Here is a 20,881-nt window from a genome sequence, read left to right as displayed (position 1 = left end):
CTCTATGTAATAACTAATAGTAACACGTGAAGGAGCACGGTTCGGTGACCAACAAAACATCAAGAACGAAATGAGACGGACGGAACGGCGTCTGTCTCCAACATGAAGTCCGCTTTTGTAGCATTAACGTTGACGTTGTTAACTGCAGATCTTATACAAACGCTGTCACACAGCAGTGCTACGGTAATATGAATTTCACGGTCGTTTTTATTTCACTTTTTGCACAGGCTTATTTGATCGTCCCTGCTTACAACCTTTGAAACTGTAGCGCTATTTCTGAAATTACATCATTCATTTGATGCTTGGAGGTTTAGCAGCCGTCGGAAACCTGATTTCATGGAGGCAGGGTTCAACAGCAAATGTTGGGATTTGGCCAGTACAACCACCGAGATATAGTCAAACCTCTACATACGAATTTAATTTGTACCGGTACCTACTTCATATGTTGAAATCTAGTATGTTGGATCAAATATTCCCATAGGAATACACTGTAATTCGTTTAATTAGCCCCAAAACAAGAAACACACTAATAACTCCTTAATAAATACTGCAGATAATTACACATAGCAAAAAAAAAGAAGCATTATATCAGAGACATGTAAAAAGAAATAAATTACAAAGAAATAATCTATAAAAAAGCGGGTTTTATTGTCACTGTACCTTCGAGACACATAGATACATACTACACCAAATGGAAAATCCACGTTTTTTCTTTTATATTCATTTTATGGTGCACTTGGAGTCTCAAAGATTGTAGGAAAGTGTCATCTACCCCTCCAGGTGTTGCAGATATATTTAGATCAGGGGATGTTTGAGAACATTTGTCATTTTTCACATGTCCTGAGTGTTGTTAGTCACCTAAATGTTGAACAGAGGCTGTGATGTACCGAAGTCAAATTCCTTGTTTGGCACGCTCAAACATGGGGAATAAAAACTCTTGAAACTTATGATCTGTTTGGGGGCTATTTTTTACTTTGATTACTGTAATACTCAATTACAGAACCTAGGTTGCTTTATATGAACATACCGTAATTTTTGGACTATAAATCGCCCAGAGTATAAATCCCACCAGCCATAAAATGCACAATAAAGTGAAAAAAAACCCATAAAAGTCGCACTGAAGTATAAGTCGCACTTTTGGGGCAAATATATTTGTCAAAATCCAACACCAAAAACAAACATAAACCAGCAACAACAGGCTAAATGATACGGTATGCTAACGTGACATATACACAAACGACGAGCTGAAAACGGGCCTAACGTAACATTCAGAGTTATTCAAGTAAGTATTACATAAATAACACGTTTATCAAACCATCTGTGTCACTTCAATTCATTAAATCCATCGATCGTGCTTTATGTAAACAATGCCGCGTAATCGCCGCATATGCTCACGTCGGACCCGTTGTAAGTTGCATTTCTAATTATTCCACAGACCCATATAACGATATATAAAGTATATTTCAAATAACTATCATATTAAAACAATATTATCACACCATCTGTGTCACTCCAAATCATAAAATCCATCGATCAAATTCCTTGTCCTTTGTCAACAACGCTGCGTGTGCGCTGCAGAGATCTAGTATATAACTATATTGTAGCGTTAACAAAGTACCAGGAAAGACGTGGGTTTGGTAAAGGGCTCTTTATTTCACAAAACAAGAGTTCAACGAGCCAACAACTACTGAACTTCCAGCAACGGAGGTGAAAGAAAGCTCCGTGGAGTATGACCCGGCGTGCGTAAAAGCCATGTCCGAGCCCCATTCACCGTCCCCGGACAGCCATCCGGCCGAGCGCTGGCCCCCGACTTCCATCCACGGAGGTGAAAGAGAGCTCCCGTCGAGAAGGACCGGGCATGCGTAAAAGCCATAATAGTTTTTCAAACCTTCTGTGTCACTTCAAATCATTAAATCCTTCAAACTCTTCGTCCTCCGTGTCACTTACAAACAAAGCCGCTAATGATGCCGGTAGTACGTGGGGCCCTTCGTCATCTTCGTCATCCCGTGATCGAATCCTTTGCCCTTTATGTAAACAACCGCCGCGCGGCACGGGTGACGTCACTTGCAGTTCAAATGACAGTAATCCCTTGGTACATCGCGGTTCGTTTATCGCAGTTTCACTACATCGCAGATTTTTGAATTTAGAAAATTTGTGAAAAAAATCACATATAAGTCACTCCTGAGTATAATCCACTCAAACTATGACAAAAACCGCGATTTATAGTCCGGAAATTACGGTACTCCATTTCACGATCATTATACTATTCGATTATTTTATTTGATTACTGTATTATTTGATTACTGTACTACTCGATTATTGTTTTAACTGATTACTGTTTTACTCAATTACCATATTATTCAATTACTGTTTTGGTGTAAATTGGCGCATAACAATGAAAAAATGTTCTGTGTTTTGTTAGACAGGAATACATGCATACCAGACACAACCCCTTTTCAAAGAAAAAGATTTCGCCCAGAGCTTCGACCTTTTCAATTTTAATTCTATGGGGAATGGGACATTTCTTCTGCGATGCCTGATCAATGGTAACTTTTGACAAATGACATTTTTACTTTTGTTGCGTGTTGTGCGGGATGTCCGTTGTTGAGCCAGGAAAACAAAGGTGTGGAGTTTAGAGTTGGTTCTTTATTGGCAAGATCTTGGGTTGTTTAATGGCGGCCAATACACACGGCACGGCAGCAGATGAAACAACAACTTCTGTCTCCAGGTCAGCTTGTTTTATACTGTCCAGAAAGGCGGGAACTTGTCACATGACCATTTCGTACCTGAGGCGGAAACTTGTCACATGACCATTTCATACCTGAGTGTGGGGGGGCGGCACCCCCCTGTGTGTGCGTGTGTGTGTTTGTGTTTGCCAATGTGTGTGTGTTCATACAGTTATGTGTGTTGTATTCGTGTTCTGATTGAGCAGTTATGTTTGCATAAAATAATAAAAGAATTGTACATATATGAGCATCATATTGTACAGATTGTCCACCCTAATAGAACATGTCCACATTGCTGTTGCTTCCTCTTCACTTTTCAAACAACCAATAATGGTTCTTTATTTCTGTCCTGCTTCCCTCTGCAGATAAATACTGGAAGATTGGATATGGTCCAGTTTTTTTCTACACCAGAAATGAGGAGGACATCTGGGAGTTTGCCTTAAACTCTGGATTTCTAAGCGAATTGGCTGCTCAGCAAGAAGCCTTGGTCATATTTGCTGAACATGTAAGAAATGGTATTGCATTTGTTTTTATCTGTTGAAATCTAAAAATAGACAACCAAGGTTATTTGGCTTCCCCATCCATATGTGACACTGGCATAAGGTACTGTAGATTTAATCAATTTTGGGGACAAGATCTTGCTATATTGCCTTTGCAAACTCTCTGTTTTGTAGACTTTTCTGGGTTTTGTTGTTGTATCATAGGGTTACAGTTTCAAATTTGTTTCAAATTAAAATTAGGGTTTCAAACAAGGATAAGGGTTAGGTTCGGGATGAGGGTTAGAGTAAGGGGTTAATGGTAAATGTTAGGGTTTAGGTGTAAGTATCACAGTAACAAATTCTACTATTTTACGTTTTACTCATTCAGTTGTGGTCTACGTATATAAAGTGGAACAGCGATGTTTTTGTCTGAATTCCTCGCTTTTGTTGTTTTCCTCGTCCCTCTTTTCTACTTGTTCTGAGGTGCAGCTCAGAGCAAGCCGTTTTGGTGCAGTCTCTTTAAATGCAAATTAGATACTTCACACCCCACTCCAAGATGTTCACCTCCCTTTCTGGTCGGACATATTTGTAGTTTTTTAGCCGAGATTGCGTTTTTGATTGACTTAAAGTTTTTGATTGATTACAAGATATCAACGGCAGAGGACTTGTCCATGCATAAATAATACGTAACAAAACAAATCCTCTCACAATTTTTATGAACACATCTTGTAAACAAGCACTGCCATCAAGCTACGAAGTAAGCTAATGCTAGCGCTAGCGTTAGCGAGAAGCTAACAAATGCATTTAACACATTGATGTGTTCCCCAAGAATAATACAGCACCTTCGATGCAATTTATCTGATGCAACTACTCAAAATACACTCACAAGAAGCGAAAACAGAGCGCACAGCTCCAAAATCTGTCACGTTCCTGTGTCACCTGCCACTCGGCCGCGCCCCAATCAGCTGAATCACCCACACCTGTCAGTCTCTCTATTTAAACCCTGTCAACCAGTCACTCCTTTGACAGTTCGTTCCTGTATGTTACCCATTGCTCCCTGTGCTTTATTTAGACCTATCAGCCTACGCCTTTGCTCTGTTGCCAACCGCTTCTGTAAACTGACCGACCACGCTTCGATCGCCGCCTGCCCCAACTACTTGCCCGTCCTTGACCACGCTTCGATCGCCTCCTGCCCCGACTATTTGCCCGTCCTTGACCATGCTTCGATCGCCGCCTGCCCCGACAACGTCCCTGTCGGTCACTCATCTTGTTGGTTTTGGTTAGGAAGTCATGTTAGTTTGTTCGCTGTCTCGTTCCCCGTATCCCCTCTCCCAACTACCTTTTCACTTCAATAAACCCTGGTCCAAGATGCATATGGTCGCCCTGCTCCATTTCGATCCGTGACAGTCTCTTTTCAAAGCCATCTTGTTCATGTAAAGAAACACTATGTTACAGACAGATGACAAAAAACACTAGATATTATATACATCAGCTTAACAACGTACATTAATATAGAAACATAGACCACCTCCCTTTGCTTTTCCCGAGCGCTCGATGGTGTGATTGGCGCAGACTAGCCTGAATCCAGGCAGCTGCACGGCATGGTCAGGAACAAGTTCGGAGCGCCACGATTCAGTGAAGCACAGGGCGGCGGAACCACTAACGTCCGGGTTCCATGGGATGAGAAGCAGCAGTTCATCCATCTTGTTCGCCAGGGAGTGGACATTCGCCATATGAATTGATGGTAGGGGAGAAAAGAACCATCTCTGCCTCAGCTTCACGAGGGCTCCGGCGTGGTTGCCACGCCGCCGTCTTCGGCATGCTAGCTTGTAGAGCTAAAATCTCTGTCAAACAGTCTGGGTCCGAAAAAAACTGGAGAGCAAGTACCAGGAGAAGACTGTCAGATTTTCAACAGTTCTTCTCTGGTCAATGTGATCCGGGATGGGTAGCAGAAGATGAAGAAAACACACAAAACAAGACAAAGTAGCAGAGAGCGAGTCACAGAGGCGGCCATCTGCAGTGCCATCTTGATAATGGTTCAAAAGCCAAACAAAAAGGAGGTTCGTTGTTGTGCAGATTTGAGAAGATTGAACCGAGCCGTAAAGCGTGAAAAGTACATGCTGCCAACAGTCAAGGAAATTATGCCAAGGCTCTCAGGTTCAAAGATGTTCTTGTCATTGGATGCTGCAAGTGGGTTTTATCAGATCCCATTGCATGAAGTAAGCCACAAACTGACCACCTTCATTACGCCATTTGGGAGGTATGCCTTTCGAAGATTCCCATTTGGGATAACAAGTTCTCCTGAAATTTTCCAACGGAAAATGGCAGAGGCCCTGCAGGGGTAAGACGGAACTGAAGTCTACAAGGATGACCTGCTCGTTCATGGTGAAACCGAGGAGGTCCATGACAGACGCCTGGAGCAGGTGCTGAAGAGAATTGAGGAATCAGGTCTTAAATTAAACAAAGCCAAGTCCAAGTTTAAACAGCGTCAGATTTGTTTTCTGGGACACGTTTTCAACGAGAATGGTGTCAGACCTGATAGGAAAAGGATAGCTGGCATTAATAACTTTCCACAACCTCAAAATGTGTCAGAGCTCCAGAGGTTCTTGGGAATGGTGAACTACATGGCCAAGTTCATCCCAGACTTATCCACCAGAGGTCAACCACTGTATGGGCTGCTCAAAGGGACAGTGGGGGCCCGCGCAACAGTCAACCTTCCAAAATTTGAAGATGGCTTTAGCGTCAGCACCTATACTCACCTTGTATGATGCAACCAGACCGACAGTGGTGTCAGCCGATGCCAGCAGATATGGGCTGAGTGCAGTTCTGCTTCAACAACAAGGTGAGGATTGGAAACCTGTTGCATTTGTTTCAGGACACTCTGAGTTGCTGAAACGCGATATGCACAAATAGAGAAAGAATGCCTTGCCAGTGTGTGGGCATGCAAACATTTTGATAAATACTTGTTGGGATTGGACCATTTCAATGATGCGATTTGCGATTTAATGCAGAAGCTGTATATGCTCAGGGAAAGACACTAGCTGTGGCAGATGCTCTTTTCAGAGGCCCTATTCAAGGTGAGGGTGATGCTACGTACAATGATGATGTTGCTGCATACAGACTCCATCTTGAGGCATCTCCCAGCTACCCCACAAAGAATGGTGATAAAGGAACACACTGCTGAGGACTCCCACCTTCAGCTGGTGAGTTTATTAAAAGGGGGTGGCCTGAGTGTGAGAACAGGTACCTGAGTCACTGAAGGAATTTTACTAAGAGAGAGGGGAACTGTCACTGGTAGAAGGACTGATCACCAGAGGAAATCATATTGTTATTCCCAAATCAATGAGGAATGAGATCATGGATGTTATATCTTTACTATTTTCCACATTCTTATATAGCAAGAATAGGTCGGACAACGACGTGAAGGTTGACTGGCTTATTCCTTAATCGCAGTGCGTTAACAGGGCACACAACACACAACACAGAATGCCGCCGAGAAGTAACCCATCCCACTTCCGGGGGTTCCTTACTACGGAACTTAGGTTAGCCCAAAATACTCAACATCTCCTCCCCTCTTACAATGAACGTGCTACATGCATGAACAACAGTCTTATGCCCCAAGATCTATCAATAACTACCATAAAACAATTATCATATGGTTCAGACTAATTATGACAAGAATGTTCCCAAGAAACCTTAACTTTGGGTGAGGGTGGACTACCTTGAACTATACCACGGGGATATTCTGCACCCCCATAACTCGGGTCATTCACTAACCTATAAGTCCAGGCGTGCAGGAGCTCGCCGCTTTCTGGTAGGATATCTTCTATGTGAAGGCACAGTATTAGCCCTATGGTCGTCCAATGGTGAACTCATTGCAGGTGTTTCTGTAAAGGAAGATGTCTCAGTCCCTGTTTCGGTCACATCCCCAGCTGGGACTGTTGGCTCTGGTGCGGTTGAGTCCTGCACTTGTGAGGGTATGTGAACCGGTGTGTTGACACTGACAGGGGCATCAGGGAAATCTTTGAGGGACAGCTTCACTGGCACTGACGGAGTCTGTAGGAGTTGATCAACATGTCTCCTCCATACACTATCAGACGTTTGGACAGTTTGTAGGATACTGGTCCAGTTTGCGCAATAACAGTGGCAGGAATCCACTTCGGTTCGCCACGGTAGTTCCTTGCCAGCACAGATTCTCCTGGTTTGAAAACTCGTTCTTTGCCCTTCTGTTCTCTGCACCTAACCTGTTTTTCCTGTTGACATTGGACAATGTCCTTCACCGCTGAGGACTTCAAGAGGTCAAATGTGGTGCGCAGGTCTCTCTTTAGCATCAGGCTAGCAGGAGATGTCTTGGTGGTTGCATGTGGACTGTTGCGGTAGGTTAGTAGAAAGTTTTGCAGTCTCTGATGGAGTGTTCCTGGTCCTTGTGATGTTTTCAAGGCATGTTTCATGGTTTGAACAAACCTCTCAGCAAGCTCATTTGTTGCAGGGTGGTAGGGAGCTGACTTAATGTGTTGAAGCCCGTGAGCTTGTAGAAACCCTGCCATTTCCTGTGAGACAAATTGGGGTCCATTGTCAGAGACTAGCTGTGCAGGAGATCCAAACCGACTAAACAGTTCTCCTAACTTTTTGATTGCCTTCTCTGCGGTGGTTGATCTCATGATAGCCACCTCTGGTCATTTACTGTGTGCATCAACACCAACAAGGAACATTCTGTCCTCCACTGGTCCTGCAAAATCAATGTGCACACCGTGCCATGGTCCTTGTAGAAATTCCCAGGGGTGAGGAGGCGCTAGTGGAGGACTGTTTCTGACTTTGTGGCATGATGGACAGCTTTTGGCCAACTCTTCAATCTGTTTATCCATGTTCGGCCACCAAAAATAGCTTCTTGCTATTTCCTTCATTCGTACTATTCTGCTGTGTCCCGAATGCAGTTGCACTTTTGCGCGAAGTGACCGTGGAATGACCACCCTCCTCCCCAACAGCAAACACCCCGAATGGACAGACAGTTTCAACCTCCTCCCGAGGAAGGGCTTCAGGTTTGCGTTATCGCCAGCAAGTTGACCCCTGACCACGACGTCCATGACCGCTGATAACTCTGGGTCATTTCGAGTCTCCCTTTTCACCTGTACATCTGAGACAGGTGATTTCTCCACCTCCTTGAAGTAGAAGATGTCCACCGTATTTGAATCCGGTTTCATGACAGGTAATGGCAGTCTGGATAAGCCATCCGCATTGCAGTGGAAGTCTGATTTGCGATATTTGATGTCATATGCATGTGCCCACAACAACAAAGCCCACCTCTGCAGTTGCGATGCAGCAAGAGACGGTATCCCAGTGTGTGGACCGAGGATGGTTGTGAGGGGTCAATGGTCGGTTAGGAGCATAAACTTCCTTCCATACAAGTATTGATGGAAATTCCTAACTCCAAAAACAATGCTCAGTGCCTCTCGTTCCAGCTGAGCATAGTTAGACTGCCTTGTTCAATGTCCTTGATGCAAAAACGATTGGCTTTTCCTCACCACCCAGCAGGACATGAGAGAGAACCGCCCCAACTTAGTAAGGAAAGACATTACAGGCGAGCTGAAGTGGAAGTGATGGGTTGAAGTGAGTGAGGACCTTGGATGTAGTCAGCACTCCTTTAGCCTTTTCAAAAGCCTCCTGACAGCTGGCTGTCCACTTCCATGTTTTGTCTTGCCGTAGCAGTTCGTGCAGCGGATGTAGCACTGATGACAGATTGGGGATGAAGTGTCCGTAGTAGTTCAACATTCCTAAGAAGAACCGCAGTTGGCTGTTGTTTTGTGGTGGGGATGCATCCACGACAGCTGCCACCTTTGATGGTGCAGTGTGCAGCCCTTCTGAATCGATCACATGCCCCAGATATTCCACAGATGGTTGGAAGAAGTCACATTTGTCCTTACGGACTCTCAAGCCGTAGTCCTTCAGCCTTTGAAGGGTAGCTGTCAGGTCTAAGTATGATCAGACATTAAATCACACACTGGAACAAAGAGAAGACAATCAGGATAGGCTTACTCGCGAGGAGAACGATAGAGAAAGGAAACTCAGTTACAATCTCCATCAATTCTGAGTCCTTATTCTGCGTACTCCTCTTTTTAATGTTTTGGTTGCCCTGGCTACAGAGAAGTTGCTACACTAAAGGAAGGGGGTTTGGAACTGCAGCAACACTGCCTATCTAAGAAATGTAGTGTGGTGTGATCCAGCATTTAATTGTCGGCCCGTGACCCCAGCACTGGAATTGCAGAGTCTGTCCTGTTTCCTCAACCAGCTGTATTCTCCATGTTTGGCTGACTCGTCCTCGACTGTGATCAGATAACTTGAAGCACGTTGAAGGCCGCTTTCCTGTGGAACAATGCAACTAAACCTTTGCTAAGTTTATCTTCTTGGTAAACTAACAGAACACACAATAATGAGTAACTAGCCCTAAACACTTCAACACACATTAAGTAAATGTGAGGTAACTGGTATGCTTAAACAAACATTGAGTCAATATGGGATAACTTATATGCAACTACTTCAAACTGTATATAACACTTAGCAAAGAAAAACAGTTTCGATCAACAACAATCTGTGCAAAGAAGCTCAGTGGCCTAGTAGTAGAGTGTCCACCCTGAGACTGGAAGGTTGTGGGTTCAAACCCCGGCCGGGTCATACCAAAGACTATAAAAATGGAACCCATTGCCTCCCTGCTTGGCACTCAGCATTAAGGGTTGGAATTGGGGGGTTAGATCACCAAATGATTCCCGAGCGCGGCACCGCTGCTGCTCACTGCTCCCCTCTCCCCCAGGGGATGGACCAAAATCACATGGGGATGAGTTAAATGCAGAGGACAAATTTCACCACACCCAGATGTGTGTGTGACGATGATCATTGGGGGGACCGATTGCTAGTGAAGACCTCTTACAGAAAGATAAGGAATGGAAGGATACATAAAACGGACGGGGGTCAAAGGACATCCCTGGAACTAGATGAGAACTTAGTTAAACGGAAAGGAGTTCAACTCGTAAAAGATGAGGCCCCCAGGTCTGGCAGGCCAAGCCTTCACCTAAATTATTCCAACAGTAGCATCCAAGTTGCGCAGGTGCTCGTCATCGTTTGATCCGGTGCACAGGATATCATCAAGGTAGTTCTGTACCTCAGGCAACCCACTAAGGATTTGATCCATTGCTCGCTGAAACAGTGCCGGGGCTGATGTGATGCCGAACGGCAGTCTGCAGTATCTAAGGAGTCCCTTATGTGTGTTAATGGTCAACATTTCATGTGACTCTTTTTCTACATGCATTTGTAGGTACGCCTGACTGAGATCTATCTTACTGAATTTTTGTCCCCCACTCAGTCCAGCAAACAAGTTGTCAATTGGGGGAAGTGGATATTGCTCTGCTGCTAACACAGGGTTAAGTGTTACCTTGAAGTCTCCACAGGTCCGGATTCACTCATCTTTTTTTGGTATTGGAACGATGGGCGTGGCCCACTCACTGATGGTCACTGATTCCAAAACCCCATTCTTGACCAGGGCGTCCAAATCAGCTTCCACCTTGGGTCGGATTACGTATGGCACTGGTCTAGCTTTCATGAACACAGGCTTGCTATCAGGTTTGACATGTAACAACTTAACCTCTTTCATGCTGTCTAATTCGTCACGGAAAACCTCTTTATGTTTCTCCAGTATGTCCTGTAGCGGAGAAGAACTGTGTGACAGCTTCCTTATCGCTTGCGAGTTCAGCCGGATTCCCTGTAGCCATGTACGCCCCATTATAGCAGGATGATTTCCCTTGGTCACATAAAGGGGAAGCTTTTTGGTTTGCCCGTTGCACTGAACAATCACATCTGTTATCCCTTCCATGTGCACTCGATGTTCCGTATATGCCTTAAACACTGTGTCTGATGGACGTAGTGGGAGGTGCCTCGTGCTTCCTATAGATCTTGTGTGACACTAGTGATACCTTTGACCCCGTGTCTATCTGCGTTTTCACCACATGTCCCTCCAACTTGGGTTCAGCCCAGTAGCCATCTGAGTTCTCACCTACACTCATTACCCGTATCGTATTTACAGGCACTTCTTCCTCTGAAGAATCACTATTTCTTTCATTATCATGGTAAACTGTGCGAACATCCCTTTTCTGTTTATATTTCACATTGTCACTGTTGTTTCCAGCCCTTGAGCTTTTGCCTGTGCCCTGTTTACTTCTGCATGCCAGCTCTATGTGCCCTCTTTTTCAACAGTTGCGACAGTCCATCTCTTTACACCAACATGTTGATGTAAGCCTTACATCATGCCACAGCGAAAACATGTCCCCTGCACGTTTGGTTTATCGCTGTTGAGTTGGTGCACTCTTCCTGTGGCACTTAGTTGCTGGGCTTGCCGTGTTGCCATTTCCATTGTTACACTGATATTAATGGCCTTTTCCAAAGTCAAGTTACTTTCTGTGAGTAATCTCTTCTGTGCTGTTTCGTTTCCGAGTCTACATACCAGCCTGTCTCTCAAAGCGTCATTTAACACATCTTGGAACTCACAGTGTTCAGCTAGCTTACGTAGTGCTGCTACAAACTGGGTGACCGACTCACCCTCCTCCTGGCTGCATCTGTGAAATCGGAATCTTTCTGCGATTACCAGGGGTTTCGGTGAAAGATGGTTTGCCAGTTCATCCACTATTTCTTGGTATGTTTTACTGCCTGGTTTTGCTGGTTGTAGTAGGTCGCGCAGCAGGTTAAATGTTTTCAGCCCTATTACACTAAAAAAAGTGGGTACTAACTTCTCTATATCATTAGCCACGGCGAAGTCATCAAAAGGCTCGGTATAGGAGCTCCATTCTTCAACACTTAAGTCAAAGGGACCAATTGAGCCAATTATTCCAGCCATTTTAAGGTCCTGTTTGTATGCCGCTGCTTTCCCTTCACAGAAGTCCCCCCACCCCAGTCGGCTAGGTTACTCCTTTTCACTCTTCACCACACTACGCACGACGTTGTCGATAGTCCACCGATCCACTCCTCCCCTCGAGCTGAAGCTGGCTGTCCGGTTCAAGCACACCTGGCGTGGTGACAGCGACTACTTGCCCACCATCCGCAGTAGTGCGAGGCATCAGCAGGGAAGAGAAATAACTTTCCCTTTTTCACGGTGCGGACAACACAAAGTCAAAAGTCAAAGTCCGCTTTATTGTCAATTTCGTCGCATGTCAAGGCACACAAAGAGATCGAAATTACGTTTCCCACCGTCCCACGGTGACTAGACACAGTACACAACACTCACATCAAATAGCACAAAGAGTAAAAACGAACAGACAAGAGCAACGAATAAGTAATAAGCAAATAACCCAAATAAATAAATAAACAATAAATAAATAAATAGACAAATAAGAGCAGCAAAATGGAGCAAACGCGATAATAGCAGACAGCCAGATCATAGCGCAAAAGAACAGGACGTCATGTAGCAGAGGGTGGAGGGAATTCAGGATCCGGACAGCTTGGAGCGCGAAGCTGTCTCTGAGTCTGGTGGTGCGGGATCTCACGCCCGCTTCATCCCCAGCCCTGTAGGCTTTGTCCCTGGCCCTCAGCAGCCCGAGGACAGCCCCTGTCAGCCATGGCTTCCAGTTAGCCCGAGTGACGACGTACTTCGTGAGGGTCACATCATCAATGCACTTAGCGATGTAAGAGGTCACAGAGTCAGCATACTCCTCAATGTCTGTCCGATTGTCGCAAGTGGCTGCCTGCTTAAACATTTCCCAGTCTGTAGTGCCAAAGCAGTCCCAAAGAGCATCAGAGGCCCCCTCAGGCCACACCCTAACTCGTTTGCGAACCGGCCTGGAAGTTCTCACTCTCTGTCTGTATGCGGGGGTAAGTAGAACGGTGACGTGGTCAGAAAGTCGCGATGTTGGGGGGGGGGGGGGGGGCCTTGAAAGCTCCTTTATGTGCAGTGTAGACCAAGTCCAGGAAGCTGCCACCACGCGTTGGAAAAGTAACATGCTGGTGAAGCTTTGGAAAGACAGACTTCAGGTCAGCATGATTAAAATCACCAGCAAAGATGATGAGACCGTCAGGGTGCGCCGTCTGCTGATCACTGACAGCTGATACAGTTCATTAAGGGCCGTGATCCTGTCACTTCCAACGTTGGAAGGCGGGATGTAGACCGCGACAAGCAGAATCGCAGTAAACTCCCTTGGTAGGTAAAAAGGACGGCACTTAACGGTCACAAACTCCGCCAGTGGCGAGCAGTGTCTGCATACCACTACAGAGTCCCGGCACCATTCGTCGCGGATGTAGACACATATACCTCCTCCACGCGATTTTCCTCCTTTTTCAATTGCCCGGTCCGCTCGATAGCACGCTAGCCGCTCCAGTTGCACAGCAGAGTCCGGAATGTTGACATTCAGCCAGGTTTCCGTGAACACGAGCACACAGCAGTTACTCACTGCCCGGTTTGTGGATCTCAGCAGACGAATGTAATCCATTTTGTTGTCCAGCGACCGGACATTCGCCAGAAGAATGGAAGGCACGGCCGGGCGACTGGGGTTCGCCGCTAGCCTGGCCCGGACGCCTCCGCGCTTTCCCCTCTTCTGCCTCCTCGCACACCGCTTCCGACGCGAGTAGCAGACGAGTCTGGCGTTGATTCAGGCCGGAGTAGTCCCAGTGACTTTAATGTTCCCGTATCAAAGTCCAAAACGCCGCAAAACTCGCTTTGGCCGATGTCAAGCAGAACCTGCCCGCTCTACTTGTAGCACAACGTGGTACGATCAGATAAATACATAAAACTGTCTGACAAACACTTATTAAATGAACAAAACACCGATCGGTTGGGACGGAGAGAGGCCGCTGCGTGTGCACGCGTCAGTCCAGACGTCCTCATTGCCAGTTTTGTTGTATCCTTACTATTTTCCAGGTCCTTATTTAGCAAGAATAGGTCGGACAGCGATGTGAAGGTTGACTGGTTTATTCCTTAATCGCAGTGCGTTAACAGGGCGCACAACACAGAATGCCGCCTAGAAGTAACCCATCCCACTTCCGGAGGTTCCTTACTATGAAACTTAGATTAGCCCAAAATACACAATGGACAAGATTCACGATGGGCACCAAGGCTTGGTAAACTGTAGAGAAAGAGCTCATCAGTTAGTATGGTGGCCGAGAATCTCACAGGACATCAAGACAAAAGTAACTCAATGTAACTTTTGCAGAGAAAACAGAGCCACACAGAGAAAAGATTCAAGATTCAAAAGAACCTTTAATGCCAAGTGAGTTACCATCCAGCCCATGGCAAAATGTAGCCATAGATCTGTGTGTGCATAGGAAGCAGTCATATTTGGTACTGACTGACAACTATTCAAGGTACATTGAGATTCTTACCGTGCCGTTGATCACAAGCAAGCAAGTCATTGGTAAACTGAAAGCCATATTTGCATGTTATGGTATTCCAGAAGTGTTAGTCAGCAATAATGGACGTCAATTAGTGTCAGAGGAGTTCAGGTAGTTCAGTAAGGAATATGCCTTTATCCATTTGACATTTAGTCCACATTATGCTAAAAGTAACGGACAGGCAGAGAGGGATCTGCAGGTAGCAAAAGCTATTCTTAAAAAGGAAGATCCTCTCCTGGCCTTGATGACATACAGAGTGACAATCATCATCCACGGGAGTGAGTCGTGCCGAGCTGTTGATGGGTTGAAAGATCAGAACAACTCTCCCAACCTTGTTCAAGAACCTAGATCCAGGATGGCCGGCCAAAGACAAACTTCGACGAAGGGATGCAATTGCAAAGCAAATGCAAGCTTAATACCGTATTGGCCCTAATATAAGATGACCCTGATTATAAGATGACCCCCTCTTTTTCAAGACTCAAGTTTGAAAAAATACTTTTGGAAGACCACATTTAATTTTTATACAGAAAATAATTACAGTACATCTGAAACAAATGATTATAAAAATATATTCGAGAGAAAAAGCATGTTATTTTGCCTCATTCAAATCATGCAAAAACTGTCTATCACATCTTAATATCTGAACATTTAAATATGTAAACTAAAGTGCAATCACATTTGTGTCTGGTTTTTGAAATGTAAATAAATACTGTGATAAAACAGCAAAATTGCAATGACTGCATTCACCATCAAAGTCAAGTCTAACTGTAACTGTAATCTTGAAACAAATCTGAGTAATGTTAGGATACGGATTTTTAGCTATTGATCTGACTCCAAATTGCGATCAACACTTAACACAAGTTTCTATGTCCCAATCCACACACTGGCGCACCTAACAATTTTGCGAGTTCGTTCTGTCAAAGAGAAGACCAGTAGATCAATCGGACCAAATTTACCAATTGTTTATTCCTAACAAAGCGCACTAATACAGGCCTGGGTCCCGGGTCCCTCACACTAAAACTCATGCGTTTTTGTGACCACCAAAAGACGACACATTCTTCCGGGTTGGCCAGTTTTAAAGAAACACAATATGAATATTAAAGCGTGCAAAATATTGTGTGATGATTGGTCGATGGCCATCTCCTCCCCGTCGAGGTGTCATCACTGTGGTCAGGGGGTTGGGTTTTTTCCTCTCGAAGCCCAACCACCTGGACGTGGTGTTGTTCTTTGTTCTTGTTCCTCACCGACCTTGAGGTGTTATCGTCCGGTACTCCTTTCGTCCCGTACCATCCCGTACTCCCTGTCTGGGCCTGTTTTACAACACTTTTCAGAAAACAAGTTCATGCAGTGTGCCTGCACATTCCTCACCCCCACCATTCCACACAAGCACTCCAATACTAGATATTATATTGATATGATTATATGTTTCACACAACCTTAAAAAATATGTTTGCAAACTGCTAAAAGCACATTTCCCTTTAGTAAGGAAAAACATTGCAATAAAATAATGTAAACTGCAACTGGCAAGTGCACTTTAACATCATGGGTTTCCACACTTGAAAAGGAAGGACTTGATCAGACTGGGATTTTGTTCTTTGCTCAGGTTTTTTATTGAGCGAAACAATCAAGGTGAAAAACCTTTAAAACACATAAAAAAAAGGATGAGTTTTTCCAAATAAAGCAATGCAGCTTAATGTTCTTTAACACATAGACCAATCAACAATTAGATGTGTGTGTGTGTGTGTGTGTGTGTGTGTGTGTGTGTGTGTGTGTGCTCCCAATCAGGATAGATTGCGCTCAGCTGTTGAGCCGCTCTGAGGAGCTCCACTGCGTGCTGCGCGTTCACGTCGTACACCTGCAGTGACCCCTTGTGGTCACATGCACCCACAGACAGGTGCGCACCTCCCAGGTCGCCGCAACAGCTACCGCTATTGTTGGGGAGCCTGAAGACTGTATTGGGGGTTGGCTTGGATGGTTATTGGATGGTTATGCTCTTTTCGCCCCCGGGTGTCAGTCAGAACACAGGAGGGAAGTTTTGATTGCTTTAATGAATTCTTAGCAAAAAAGTAACAGTCACTGTGGCTCATAGGGGCATACAGGCGAACTGGCAAAAGGGTATTGTGTGAAGCCTGTGAAGGGTGTGTGTGGTTTGTGAGTTGTGTGTGTGTGGTTCTGCAACAGACAGAAATACAGCACGTCAACGCTCAACGTCTGACATCACACAACGCTCGTAGACGGCACACAATACATACTAACTGCGCGTAACGTTTCCGCTACACTAAATAACCATAAACGAAATACTCTCTGCAACACACTAAACAAGTCATCAAGACAACAAAATACATTGGCTGGCGACCGTTAGTCGCAGTGCGGCTGCGTAACGGCTACTCGTACGATGCGAGGCAAACTTAAAGGAGCGCGCCAAAGCTATCAATCAAACGATGCGCACACGAAACAAACCGCGATCAGACAAATGGCACAACAGTAGACAGTAGTAACAATGAAATGTATACACTCACTTTGTGTCAAAGACGCACACGATCACAGCAACATACTCAGTCGATACCAGCAACCTTTAATTTACCGGTGCGCATAAGATCCAACAATCGTGATAAGCTGAGGTAACTCACGCGAGACTTAAGGCGCGGTGACGTATCTTTCCAACATTTTAACATCAACATAGGAACCTTTCTAACAGCTATTTTTATTTTTTGTTACAGGGGTTCGCTTTGGCCTGGGGAGTTAAGGTATCTGGCGCCATCTAGCGTTCTGAATGGGTATAATGTCTAGACCCCAAATGTAAGACGACCCCCACTTTTTCAGTCTCATTTCAATGCAAAAAACATCATCTTATATGCAGGCCAATATGGTACTACAATCGCAGGAATGGAGTGAGGAATCTTTCGCAGCTGAGTCCAGAGGACAAGATTCTCATGAAACAGGATGATGAGAGACAATGGACAACCCCAGGTACGGTGGTATAAGCCAGTTCGACTCCAAGGTCCTACTTGATGGAGTCTACTGATGGAGGACAGTATGGACGGAACAGACATCATCATTTAAGATGTGACTTCAAGGTTCTTCTATTAACCTATAAATCATTGCATGGCTTAGCGCCTTCATATCTCATCGACCTAGTTGTATCTTATGTTCCATCTCGTAACCTTTGTTCGCAAAATGCTAGTCTTTTAGTGACACCGAGGGCCAAGAAAATGTCTGCAGGGTCTAGAGCATTTTCTATTCGGGCTCCAGAGCTCTGAAATACCCTACCAATGGATATTAGAACTGCTACCTCAATAGAAGCATTTAAGACACGTTTAAAGACATATTTCTATGATATGGCCTTTAATTAACCTGTAGTGGCCGATTCGGCTGGAGTTTGTTTTTGCCCCCCTCTCCCCGTCCCCACTCTCCCCACCCCTCCCCGGCTGGGGAGGTGGTTAGGTGACACCCAAGCTGACAGCGGCTATCTAGATTCTCGTGGACAAAATTCAGGATGAGGGAACTGCAGCGGATTACCCTCCTCGAAGACACTGCCAGTACGATCGAGGGCTCCTCCGACAGCTCTTCGCTTTGGCCTGGACATCCACTTTTTGATTTCCATATTATGTATTTTATGTGCCCTCTTTGTATCCATTGCAGCCTGGTGATCCTGAAAGGGGGATCCTTCCATCTTTGGTCCCTTCTCAAGGTTTCTCATTTTTCCCCGGGTAGGGTTTTTTTGAGTTTTTCCTTGCCCTTTTGGGAGCTCAAGATTAGGGGATGCTTTGAAAATAATTGTCAATTGTTTGTCTATGTGAAGCCCTTTGAGACTGCTTGTGATTTAGGGCTATACAAATAAACTTGACTTGACTTGATCTACAGAAAGCGCCTCATTATATTCGGGTAATGACAGGCTTCCACAACAATTCACAGCCGAAGGGACTGGTGACTTTGGGACAAATGTGAGTATGAATCCCAACCAGGAAGAGACACCTGCCACTGGATCATCTGTTTCACCCACCCGGGAGACAGTCACCATCACTCGTTCCAGAAGAGTGAGTAAACCAGCCAACAGACTGGATTTATGAGAAGATTGTTGATGTGGAAAAAATAAAAAAAAAATGGAAAAAAAAATTCAAAACTGGTTGTATGATGAGTGATTGAAAATTTGTTTTGAAACATTTTTTCCAGAATATGAAAAGAAAATAGTTACATTTATCTGCTCTGAATGTAAACTCGACATAAGGAATAGGATTGATTTTGATTCATGAGGTAAGTCGAGGGATTTTCGTTGTACAGTCTGTACTGAAAGCATGTTATGACTTTAAAAGGGGGAGATGTAATGTATGGAAATTTCTATGGTACCTAAAGTTCACACACAGTTAACTCTCGCGAGTATAAGGCGTGTTTGGACAACGAGAAGTGTGATAGTTAATGGCCGTCAGTGCATGTGGAGTTGCGTTCAGGATATATTAAAACCGTGTTTTTGGGAACCTGCACATTTACTTGTTTGATGTCAGCAAAACATCACAGTTAATATCGGTAGTAATGCCGGAGCCCTGTTTGAAAAAGTATCCAAGACGGCAACATTGTTACATGTTAATATTACATAGCGCTAAGGCAAAAATAATTACAGATGTCAAGATTAAGGCAAAAACAATCACAGATGTCAAGATTAACATTGACACTGATCCAATAAGTTGGATCTGTAGTCATACAAAACTTGTTACATGCCCCCCATCGGATGGAGTCAGAATCAAACCCCACGCCTCTGAATCGTGAGGTAGACATGTTAACCAGTTCACCACATTTTACAAAACACAATATAGTAATGCAATAGATCATATCACAATAAAATGGCAAAAGTACAATAATCAGTATCCCTCCATGTGCCTTGTTGTTTGAAGTGGTTATAGATGAAAGAGGAGAGATTCAAGACATTTTCCATGTATGTGTCACGTACTGTGCCACCTGTTATTTCCCCATAATCTATCCCCTTACCGCCATGGATACCATTCACAGCCACGCCCCCTCCATCAAGTCAATCGCCCACACCTGCTTCTGCCTCTCACCGGTCCACTATTTAAACGCCTCACTCCAGTCACTTCTTTGGTAGATCGTCCATGTGAGTTACCCGTCCGATCCTGTGCCTTGCGCTGTTTCCCTCTGATCTCGTTGCCACCCTGTTCCGTGCTTCGACCAACCAAGCCCGATTGACGCCCATCCTGACCAATTGCCCGCATTACAACCAAGCGCCAACGCTGCCTGCCTCGATCCACGCCTGTGTCATGATGACTCAGCCCGACCCAACTTCCCTCTATCCAATAAAACAGTGTGACGGATTTGGTCGTCCTGCTTGTCTGGCAACCCTGATAGTATGAATGGCTATGATGGGGATACAAAACAATCAAGTACCGTAATTTTCGGACTATAAGTCGCGGGTTTTTTCGTAGTTTGGGTGGGGGCGACTTATACTCAGGAGCGATTTAGGTGATTTTATTCACAAATTTTCAAAATTCAAAAATCCGTGATGTAGTGAAACCGCGATAAATGAACCACGATGTAGCATGGGATTACTGTCATTTGAACTGCAAAAGACGTCACTGGTGCCGCACGGCGGTTGTTTACTTAAAGGACAAAGGATTCGATCACGGGATGACGAAGGGCCCCACGTTTGAAGGATTTAATGATTTGGAGTGACACAAGGTTTGAAAAACTTATTTATGTTATAGTTATTTGATATATCTTATTTCATGTAGCAACTTGTATATGTTTTTATCGTTACAGTTCAGTAGTTGTTGGCTCGTTGAACTCTTGTTTTGTTAAATAAAGAGCCGTTTACCAAACCCACGTCTTTCCTGGTACTTTGTTAATGCTACAATATAGTTATATACTAGATCTGCGCGCGCGCGCGCGCGGCGTTGTTGACATAAAGGACAAGGAATTTGATCGATGGATTTAATGATTAGGAGTGACACAGATGGTTTGATAATATTGTTGTCATATGATGTTGGATTTTGACAAATAAATTTGCCCCAAAAGTGAGACTTATACTCCGGTGCGACTTATGTGTTTTTTTTTTCACTTTATTGTGCATTTTATGGTTGGTGCGACTTATACTCCCGAGCGACTTATAGTTATAGTTAGACTTATTACGGTATGTTCATATAAAGCAACTTGGGTTCTGCGCTTCAAATTATTTAGAGCCAGTTAAATCTTGAACTAATTTTTTCCTACCCCCCTTCCAGGTGTTAAGATTTTACCCTAACCAACAACTCATGGGTCTGTGGATGGCACTATCCTCATGGCAAAGCTGGGCACACCGAAGGCTGG

The 20,881-nt window shown here is 44.6% G+C and overlaps 1 long non-coding RNA gene across 4 annotated transcripts; it reads left to right on the top strand.

Moving 5' to 3' along the window:
- Positions 1-8: 8 nt before the first annotated feature.
- LOC147057610 (uncharacterized) lies at positions 9-20,280 on the top strand. 4 transcript variants are annotated; one of them, XR_015065844.1, is made up of 5 exons: positions 9-183; positions 2,427-2,546; positions 3,092-3,231; positions 17,287-17,365; positions 17,451-20,280. It is a non-coding gene; the product is annotated as an uncharacterized LOC147057610 (long non-coding RNA). The 4 variants fall into 4 exon arrangements; XR_015065842.1 differs by having other exon boundaries at positions 2,423-2,546; XR_015065845.1 differs by having other exon boundaries at positions 2,423-2,546; positions 17,427-20,280.
- Positions 20,281-20,881: the final 601 nt, after the last annotated feature.

Source organism: Syngnathus leptorhynchus, chromosome 4 (assembly GCF_054491065.1).
Source record: "Syngnathus leptorhynchus isolate UIUO chromosome 4, UIUO_Slep, whole genome shotgun sequence".
Classification (NCBI taxonomy): domain Eukaryota; kingdom Metazoa; phylum Chordata; class Actinopteri; order Syngnathiformes; family Syngnathidae; genus Syngnathus; species Syngnathus leptorhynchus.
Note: the sequence above shows the minus strand (reverse complement) of the source record. Positions and strands in the feature narration are given on the sequence as shown.